The sequence below is a fragment of the Phragmites australis genome, chromosome 8 (genome assembly GCF_958298935.1).
Source record: "Phragmites australis chromosome 8, lpPhrAust1.1, whole genome shotgun sequence".
In the NCBI taxonomy this organism is placed as follows: Eukaryota; Viridiplantae; Streptophyta; class Magnoliopsida; order Poales; family Poaceae; genus Phragmites; species Phragmites australis.
In genome coordinates, this window is record NC_084928.1 from 9,620,568 (window position 1) to 9,628,866 (window position 8,299).

General features: G+C 39.4%; 1 long non-coding RNA gene across 1 annotated transcript; it reads right to left on the minus strand.

Annotated features, from left to right (window-relative positions):
- Positions 1-1,677: 1,677 nt before the first annotated feature.
- On the minus strand, positions 1,678-4,672 carry LOC133925832 (uncharacterized). The gene is made up of 3 exons (XR_009911015.1): positions 4,492-4,672; positions 2,004-2,098; positions 1,678-1,921 (listed from the first exon to the last, which is right to left on the minus strand). It is a non-coding gene; the product is annotated as an uncharacterized LOC133925832 (long non-coding RNA).
- Positions 4,673-8,299: the final 3,627 nt, after the last annotated feature.

Genomic DNA, 8,299 nt, shown 5'->3' on the forward strand with positions numbered 1-8,299 from the left:
TAGAAGTAAAATGTCAATATTACAAAGGCTCCAAACATTTACAAAGCATTCTTCATTCTTAAGTCAACCCCGTGCCTGACAATAGATAAACAAACAAATTAGCTTTAGCACACTGGATTAAAGGGAAGTAATAAGTTCATTTGCTTCATTTTCTATATCATTAGTCATAAAGGTATAATACATCAATAGATTGCAAGATGCAAGCATTTTCAATATATTGAAATGACCAACTTCTATTGAGATTACAAACCTTGGCTCCTAAAGTTTTCGGGATCATAAAATTCGCTGGTCTCCTTTATGATCTCCGCAAGTATGAAATGGATGAGCCATTTTTGAATATACATTAGACTATCCTTCATGAGATTACCTATAGGAAATTTATAAGTCTGTAGAAGAAAATTTAAGTAGTTAGGCACAACGATGAAAAATGCATTTTAATATACTATAAGTACACTAACTGACGGATATACTAGTGGACTAGAGCCAACGATTTGCAATATATACTAGGCAACATAACACCCACAGAGGTTGGTGCCCTGCGGCTGCTTGTGACACTACATAAATTTGTGCACAGTACATTTAGTTCTATGGAATATATATTATAACAGTAAATTGATGTGCGACGGAGAAATTATTACCGTGAACTTATATTGGTGGGTCGCCGAGGGTTTATCTCTCCGTACAATCATGACCATCAAAACATACTCCGCGAATGCCCTTGTCAACAAATATGTTAGATCTAAATACCTCTCTGGGTCGTAGTACATCGAGTCGAAGTATATGTAGTGTTGATTGGGTGTATAGATACAAACTAGCATCCAATGATCTCGGTAGTTGTACGATAGAAGAATAAGGTCCTTCGATCCATAGAGAGCGATCATGGCCTCCGCGACGTATTTCTCGACCTCCCACGGAGACCAAGTGATCGTTGACCCACATACGACCTATGGGTCGAGCAATTCAATTCTCAGATTCTCTCTCCTGGCTTCTTGAATCGTAAGTCTATACATAAGAGTAATGTAGATGAATGAGCGTATCAATGAGTTAGGTGGTTCATTAAGCATATATCACGATTAATAATACTTACAGTGTCCAGCATCTCAGTAGACTAATGTCCAGCTTGTCAAGACGGTAGAGGAGAAATAAATCTTCGAAGGTCATGAGGAAGGTTCTAGCTAGTTGCAGAAAATGTTGCCACTGGTACTTGGCGCTGAAACAAGGAGAAAGATGTTTCTCCTCATGGAACCTCTTCAAGTATAGGTCGTGCAAAATCATACTTGCCTAGCCCAATTGCTCTAACGCTTTCTTGCTCAATAATGATTGGCCTGTCACGTAGGTGTTTGATGGAGGTTCTTTTTCTATCTCCTTCTTGTCCTTCTGTTTGCTGGCTCTACGCTCTTCCTCACCCTTACCCTTTTTTAAGTAACATAAAGGTGTGCACCGGACCCTTTCTTGGGTAACATACATCGTTGTACTAGTACAGTCGCGAATGTTGCGTGACATAACTTTTAATTAAGGGGGAAACAGATTGTATACGAGTGGATAATGCCTTTACCATATTTGTTTCATATTTTTTTATCGTATTCAAAATGAATACATATATCTTCATGTATGAATACGTATAGTCTCAAATACAAATATAGAGCGAATACGAATTGAAATAAATACGGTCATGGATATTTCTTGGAACGATAAAACCTCTTTAATTGTTCATCAAACCTGGACAAAGGTGCCCAAATACTTAATATTATAAGTTCGACAATACTTAGATATTTAAAAGTACAAATTGAGCGGTCAGCCTCCACATTTTCATTGATGGCCTTGGCAAATGGAGCAGCGAGCTTCAAGATTATCATTCATCTTTTTCCTCCAAAAATTCCTTCACCTCCACATCCTCATCAACACCCAAGTTCTCTTGCTCCTACAGGTTTTAGTTCAATGAAATATAATATGGTAGAAATTAGGCCATACAACTTTGAATTCAAATATAAGAAATAGCGAACCAAGTGATGCCGCGGCAAATGGAGCAGCTAGCCTCCACATTATCTTTCTTCCATTTCCTCCAAAAAGTCCTCCACCTCCACATCCTCATCAACATCTAAGTTAATTAATAATGCATAAGTTAATTAACACTAAAGATATTACTTCAATTATAGAAAATGGATTATAAATAATTAAATAAGACTTAGAGTTAAATTAGAGTCATTAGCATGAGTTAGAATTTTTTTTTCTTGAACCATCATGCTCTCTTTTGTTTGTTGGAATTTTTCTAGATTTATTTGAAGTGTTATACTATTTCTTTAGTTTTTTATTTTCAATTATGGATTTACTAGACAATAGAAAATAGAAAATGAAAGATAAAAGGAAATCTTGGAAAATACTTTGGTTCAAAATCCAATTGTTTCCTAGGCTGAAGCCCATCTCCTCCTCTCTCCTTTCTTAGGCCACCACCATGGGCTGAAGCAGCTTTTGGGCCTAGAAAATACTTTGGACTAGGCTAAAGTTTGAATACCCAAATTATTCGGTCTGACACAAAATGCTATTCCGAATTCGGATTCGTATCTGAATCCAAAATTATTCAAATTTGAATCCGAACTGATAATATCCAGCAAAGTATGCAAACTGAGGCTATCTGAATCCGAATTTTCCAGATAATATCCGAACCATTTTCACCCCTACTTCCAATACATGAAATGTATATGACGTGGGTCATGTATAAATAAAAACATATCTTCCAACATAATTACATACTTCATGGATCTATATATGAAAGGATATAAACAACCGGAAAACGATATATGCCACTTCCTCATCCTCATGATTGAAGAATTATATAACTTCAAAGAGTAAAGTAATAAGATAACATGCTCATATTCAGATCATTAGAACATTTGTAAGTGATGCAATCAAAAAGGTGCAGGTAATCAAATAACGAGTTAAAGCGTAGTACAATCGCTACATTCACTTGGCTCCACCAACGACAAAGACAGGCACTAATTGTGTCCATGAGTGGCACCACCTGAACAAGCATATATTTAGCACCAAATACACATAGACAACATATAAGCAAAAAGGCACCCGGTCCTACACCCAAAATCCCCGCACTCACGGCATTACCAAAAAGCCGATGTTCGGCCACTAATAACAAGGCTGCTTCACAATTTCATAACTTTAAATCTACTGTATAGAACATAGTAAATTATGACATTCTTTAATTCTACAGAACAAGATATATAACTTTCATGAGACCTTAAATTTTAATTCTGTACACAACTACGTGTAAAATGCAATGGAAAACTGAAGATTGAATCTATTTATGCACTATGAATAGAAAAAAATCAACAGACAGCTATTGACAAACCAAAGCTCCAAAAAGTATGATTTTTTATAGTGAATAGATAACTTCATGAGATACAAATTTTGATATTGTGAGATAATTCATAAAAATCTCTGAAGTCTGTAAAAAAAAAGCCCTCAAATAGACACTGTCTACAAAACTGACACTGCAACACAATAGGTTTCCATCATTCGTTGTGCACAAACTGCACTGCCAAAATTTGTGAAAATTTAACAAGAGCTTGGTCTTGACAATAGCTACAACTTTTTAATTGGCGGGTTCTGCAGGAAAAAGTTCTAAGGTTGCGGAAATGATTGCCAAATCTGCACTGGAGCATCAGCAACACAATCCCAGACAGCAAGATTTAAATGGGCAGACAAGACAAACAGCTCAACCAAATTGGACATTCTAACCCCTCTATCGAAAGCTTAGACTATAACCTACATCTTATTCCATAATGAGCAGGCAGATTCAGCTTCTAAGGTCTCCAAAAAGAGCTAGATCAGAACCGCGCTCCAATTGAACAAACAACTACAAAATTCCCTTACATAGCTTACTTAGAAAAACATGTCTCCCAAACCAAAAAATGCGAATTAGGAATCCCTCGAAAGATTTTTAAACCCTCTACAACTTTCTCCTTAGTGGGAAAAGCCAGATCAACATCTAGGTCTCGTTTGGTTAGTGAAAAATGAAGGGTGGGATAGGGAAATAGGGGTGGGATAGATTTAAACCCATGTTTGAATAAAGGGAATGGGATATGCAGCTGGACAGGGAATGGGATATCAGCAGCTCGTATCCCACCGATCTAAACCCGATGGGGAGGGTGGGTTACATGTGGGAAATGATCCCCCTCACCTTCCGTGCAGGACTATATCTCAATCCCTAACCATCTAGATCCGAACAAAGAAATAGGTTTGAAGCATATTTCCCCATCCTAAACCCACAACTTCTTATACATGTACATTTTCCTATCCCATTCCAAGTAACTATCCAAACGCCACCCTAAGGTACTCAAAACCAGTTTATTATCTTGTTGTGTAGACCGACGAAATCTGCAACCTATTCCCTGCGAACAGCAGCTCATCTAACAAGGTTTAGCCCTAAATCCCACCAAAAACTACAGAAAATAGAGAAAGGTTGCATTGATTCCTTACCTAGCACACGTAGCGAGATCTAGCGAAAACTCTTTCTCCTCTCTTCCTTCCTTCCTTCTTTTTTGTGGCTGCTCCTTCCTTCTTCCCTCCTTCTCCCCCCTTCTTGGTTTCAATAGCAGAAGTAGGATCAAGGGCAGCCAGCCACCAGCCTGGGGTGCAGGGGAGGGGGTCGCCAGCAGGGGAGGGGTGGAGGCCAGGGGTGGGGGAGGGGCTACTGGTGGGGAAAACTTCGGGGTAGGTAGGTCATTGGTTAGATGGGCCCTAGGCCCAAAAGGGGTGGTCGGTTGGGCCACACTGACCCAACCCATCTCTTTCCTTTTTTCTTTCTCTCTTTTTAGGTATTACACGGTGTAAGTCTCAACAAGTTTTGGTCATGTTTCTTATATAGGCATGTTGGAACTATAGTTACATATCTAGATATAATACAACCATATCATAGTGGTAAATTAACCTTATGAATTTCTACTATTTGAATACACATAGAAAATAATAATATACATGAAATATAGCAAAAAACAAATTTTGAAATTTAAAACATACTTCCAGAATTTTAATCATTTTTAACATGAATCTCTACTATTTGACTATGCATAGAAAATACATTCTACAGTTTAAACATAATGGAAATGAAAATAGATTTCCAGAATTAAATCATGATAAACATGTGAATTACACCATGTTTAAAGCCTTAAAACATTATACTATAAATTCTAGGGTTTTATTTGCAATATTACATCCCAAAGAACCTATTTTTCAATTTCCAAGGACTTATGTGTAAATTCTATGAAAAATAGGGGCTTTACTATAATTTTAGGTCCCAAAGGACCTTTTTGCAAACTCTAAGAGCCTTTTAATAATTTTGTATAACCTCAAGGGCGTTTGCCATCCTAATTGGGCTCCAACCCGCAATTCGGGCTAGTTTGGCTTTAATGAGTCTTCGTGCGACCCATCTACCATGCATGGCTACCCTAGCCACCAAGAGGCAATGGCAGCATCAGAGACGCATGCGTTGGCCGGAGGCACCACGCAGTGCGATGATGTGTGCTCTCCAGAGGTGAGGCACGACGGTACCGACCGGCTAACCCACCCGCACATGCCAGCATGCCCGTCACCCCTGAAGGGCATGGCGACAATAGCTTGATGATGTCCGCTCACCTCATTGGCTCACCTTGAGGGTAGAGCATGATGGCGACAGCTCCTACTCACCTATTGTGAGAGCCGTCCAAATCCCATTCAGCTTAATTGAACATGTCGACTGGCTATAAAGATGAAAGCTAGCACACGCCCGTCTATCAATGTGCCATGTGTTAACACACATCTAAACCACCCATCGCACAACCATTCTATTAAAACAAGTGCAATTTTGGTATTCCCGGTACATGCCCACAGGATCATACATGTACCTTTACATACATTCATCACGATAAGGGACAACAAGTATAAAATTATATTACAACATGGTTCAAATAAAGTTATTAGAGTAAAACAACTTGTGTCAAGTTATCCATAAACTTGACCCGAAATGAATACTAGAAACTATATTACAATGAGTTTGTTCTAGTACATCATTCATCTAGATATGCAGCGGAAAAATGTGTACAACAAAATAGCAAAAGTAGTTGATGATGCTTTTGCCCTTAAGCATCACTAGGGTTAGTCTCGTGTCGTATGGATTTACCCTTGCTTATCGCTGGCATCAGCGGGGTAAAAGTTACCAAACATCGGCTCGTCCTCATCTTCAACAAAAAATCAACAATAGCACCGTAAGTACGAAGGTACTCGTAAGATTTACACATATAGGTATATATATTCCTGACTTGAAGGATAAAGCATTTGGTGGTGGCAAGAAAGCTATGCCTTAAACTGCACATTTTCTTAAATGCATTTTAATCATCTAAATGTGTACACACCTAAGTATGAAGACTTATGCGACTCAACTGACCTGACCCTCTTTTTTCCAAAACCTACCTATACCTTAAAGAATAACCTTAACCAAGTGATCAACCTTTCCCTCTCATGCTCATCCCCAATGAACATGACAATCATCTTAAGAACATCATGTGACTCTACGACGAACTATCACGACACCAAGCATGCTCATGACCGAGAGCATGGAAATCCGAATTGTTCTTACACCTTGCAGGCGTACATCTTTACCCACACAACACGAGTTCATCATCTCTGCCCTCGTGACAACCTTTCTCATATGTGCTATATCAGACCGGCCCATGGCTACGCTACTAAGGATACCTAGTTTCTGTTGGGGCTCTTCCCCATTGGACACCCTAGTGCCCTCGCCACCCTAGTATAAACTTCTTCATCTCATCATTTTTCTCAACACAGCACAGGTTCACAGTTAGCCGATGCACACAACATACAATATTCAACTCATTTGTCCCATGTACAGATATGTGGTAAGACCATGGCCAAGGGTTTCCCTTCACGGCCCAGATTCCCGTCGTGAAGGGATTTTCGTTCTCTTCAACACTCCAACAGTTTCCCTTCACGGTTCCTGTCACGAAGGGATTCCCAAGGTCATTCCCTCCAGGACAGGATTCTCTCTCCTTTCCCTTCGCGATTCCTCTCGAATGGAAGCTGTTGGAGATGAGAGAAAATAAAGGGAATGGAACGGGGAAGGGAATCGGGAAGGGAACGAAATGAAGGGAATATGGTTGGAGATGGTCTAAGTATGGTAAGTGTTAGGCACAGGTAAATATCGGTACGGTCTTTAATCAACTCAAGCTAGGCGACGACATCCAAGACTCCTTTCTCATCCATCCCTACCACATTTACCACATTTACTTAACCATCATCGTAGAGTTTGCAATACATGTCCTATAACTCGTTAACGATGATGACATCCACAACTCAAATTCTACTGATACGCTAAGCATAACTAAGAATTTATCAAACACTAGACTTGATTCTATTCGTCACCCATGGTTACAAGGATACAATAACATCAATCATAAGGAAGATAATGCAACAATATATGACCTACCCATTTGAACCTAATAACTCAACTTACTTAATGCAACTAACCCATACAATAATAGCAAGTTAAAACACATGACCATTGTAAAGTAAGGGTGCTATATGATATATGCTTGCCTTGGTTTTCTGGTGCTTTGTTCACGTACAACTCCGGTTCATTGTCGTTCTTGACTTCTTGAACCGTTGACACATCACTCTCTAATCAAAGGAATACACAACGAATAAATAAAAGAACAAGCGATGAGATATTCTTTATGATGCATGATCATGAAAGAGATGTAACGTGATATGTTATGAAATTTTTTGCAAAATAACGCTAATTGATTGGGCTAAAGAAGGTTTAATCATCGCATGAGTTAACCTAAGTTCAATGGGTACTAAGTAGCTGGTGGTCAGACCATGATAGGTCGTGGTCAGACCGTGAGGGTCAAACAGAGAAGAAAACATTACTAAGTAGACCTGGTGGTCAAATCGAGATAGGTGGTGGTCAGATCGCTGGGTCTAGTGGTCAGACCAGCCCTAGCGGCGGTCTGACTCCTAATTGTTGAGTCTAACCAGCCAACACAAGTCCTGCCGATTAGACTGGCCCAAATGGTGGTCAAACTGTTGGCCGTGGCCAACGACACCTCGACGAGGTAGTTGGTGAAGATCCGTCGATGCCTTCAACCAAGAGTGATTCCAAAAAACTCTACAAGACTAGGGAAGTGTTTCTTAGGTGGTTTGGGTGACATGCACGGGGCCAAACTCGAGTGGGAAATCCTATGAAAGCATTAGGCTTAAAAAAAACATATTGGTAGCTGTAGTTGATGTAAGG